The sequence below is a fragment of the Rutidosis leptorrhynchoides genome, chromosome 11 (assembly GCF_046630445.1).
Source record: "Rutidosis leptorrhynchoides isolate AG116_Rl617_1_P2 chromosome 11, CSIRO_AGI_Rlap_v1, whole genome shotgun sequence".
NCBI classification, from domain to species: domain Eukaryota; kingdom Viridiplantae; phylum Streptophyta; class Magnoliopsida; order Asterales; family Asteraceae; genus Rutidosis; species Rutidosis leptorrhynchoides.
The window spans coordinates 31,225,913-31,228,248 of record NC_092343.1 but is presented as its reverse complement, the minus strand read 5'-3'; the positions used below and the strand labels follow the sequence as shown (position 1 = coordinate 31,228,248).

Below are 2,336 nucleotides of genomic sequence, written 5' to 3'. Positions count from 1 at the left end.
TTATCTTGATCAGGTTGTGGTTCTTGTGGAGCAGGAATAGCTTCATCAGAAGTTACAGGTATTTCAGGTGGTTTAAGTGTTGTACCACTTCTTGTGGTAATGGCTTTAGCAGTTTCATTCCGGGGGTTAGCATTTGTATCACTAGGTAAACTTCCCGGTTTTCTTTCACCTATTAACCTTGCTAGGTTACTTACTTCTTGTTCCAAGTTTTGAATAGAAGCTTGTTGATTTCTAAATGCTTGAGCATTTTGTTCATTGGTTTGTTTTTGAGATGTGAAAAACTGCGTTTGAGTTTCAACTAGCTTCGTCATCATATCTTCTAAATTCGGCTTTTTATCATCGGTTTGTTGTGGTGGTTTGTTTTGAAAATTAGGTCTTTGCTGATTGTAAGTATTGTTGGATACTTGTTGATTGCTAGGACCTTGTTGGTTGTTGTATGGAATATTTCGGTTATAATTCTGGTTTTGATTGTAAATCGGTCTTGGCAGTTGATAATTATTCTGATAATTATTTCAGGCCTTTGGTTTATGTATGAAATATTCTCTCTTTGTTCCATTGTTAATTCAATACTGAGACAATCTTTTGTCAAATGTGGTCCTCCACACTGCTCACAACTAATTCGTATTGAGTGAATATCTTTAGTCATCTTTTCCATTCGTCTCTCGACAACATCTATCTTTGCGGAAATAGAATCTAAGTCATGGCTAGAATCGGCTCTAGCTGCTTTAGATGATCTAACGATATCTTTTTCTTGGTGCCACTCATGTGAGTGGGAAGCAGTGTTATCAATAATTTTGTAAGCATCAGTTTCTGTTTTCTTCATAATAGAACCACTAGCTGCTATATCTATGTCTTTCCTTGTAGTGATGTCGCATCCTTGGTAGAATATTTGTACTATTTGACAGGTATCTAAACCATGTTGCGGACATCCTCTCAATAACTTTTCAAATCTTGTCCAAGCCTCATATAGAGTTTCATTTGGCTTCTGTGTGAATGTAACAATTTCTCCTTGAAGTCTTACGGCTTTAGATGCAGGAAAGAATTGTTTAAGAAATTTTTCAACTAAAACATCCCATGTATCAATCGCCCCTTCAGGTAACGATTCCAACCAATCTTTGGCTTCTCCCTTTAAAGTCCAAGGAAATAACATGAGATATATCTGTTCATCTTCTACTTCTCTTATTTTAAATAGTGTGCAGATCCTATTAAAGGTACGAAGATGTTCATTTGGATCTTCCTTCGGCGCACCACTAAATTGGCATTGATTAGTCACCATGTGTAGAATTTGTCCTTTGATTTCATAATCTGGCGCATTAATGTCTGGATGAGTAATTGCGTGACCTTGGCCAGTGCGTTTAGCTCTCATTCGGTCTTCCATACTTAAAGGTTCCAGATTCTCCATAATTGAATTTGTTGAATCCGAATCACTAGAGGATTCTGATTTAATGGTTCGTTCCTCAACAATCTCTGTTTGAATGATTGGTGGTTCCGGATGAAAATTTAATGGTTCAGGATCTATGAATCGTCCCTGAATATTTTCCGGATTCTCAATTGTAAGGTCGGGTTCAAAAAATGGATTTTCGGAAATTTGAACTGGAGTACTTAGTCGAATGGATGACGATTCTAAAGAAAAATCAACGGCGGTAATATTTGCTAAATGTCTTGATCTAGTTACAGGTGGTGAACGTACAAAAGGTGGTGAACGTCTTGCTCGGTGCATTCACTGAATATCCTATTAGTTTTTAAAAGGAAAGAAAAATTATAATAAGTTATCCAATCAATAGACTTTTCTGATTTTGCCCACGTTTCGAATAGCCAAAAGATGCAGCAGAGGGGCAGGATTCGTTTGGTCTCAATATAATTGAGGACTGTTTGGCTCCAATAACCCGGTCCACGTACAAATCCAACTATTACTACGAACCAGAAAATTTTGATGTCTATCAATTTAACTACTTAAAATAAATTTTCGTAATTTTAAGAAATTTAGATAAGAAGTAGAATAAAAATCTATGTCCTAAAAACTAGAATGACGAGAAATAAGAAAGAAAAAGAGTGTGTCGGAAAAAGATCGAAAAATAAAAATAAGAAAGACAAAGAGTGACTTATAGAACTTAAAAACACTAGAGTAACCCAACCTTATTACTATCACTAACTTAAAATTATAATCGCAAATTGAGATTACTAATTGGAATGATAATTGATACATAGGTAAAAGGTGTCTAAAAATATTAAAGCTTACAAGAAAAACTATATCCCAAATGGCAATAACTTAAAAAGAAACTAAAACTTAAAAAGGCGTCGCAAAATTCTAAAGTACCTAAATTTTAGTCTAAAGA

At 35.0% G+C, this 2,336-nt stretch overlaps 1 non-coding gene across 1 annotated transcript; it reads left to right on the top strand.

Moving 5' to 3' along the window:
• Nucleotides 1-911: 911 nt before the first annotated feature.
• Nucleotides 912-1,018, top strand: LOC139879240 (small nucleolar RNA R71). The gene has a single exon (XR_011770094.1). It is a non-coding gene; the product is annotated as a small nucleolar RNA R71 (small nucleolar RNA).
• Nucleotides 1,019-2,336: the final 1,318 nt, after the last annotated feature.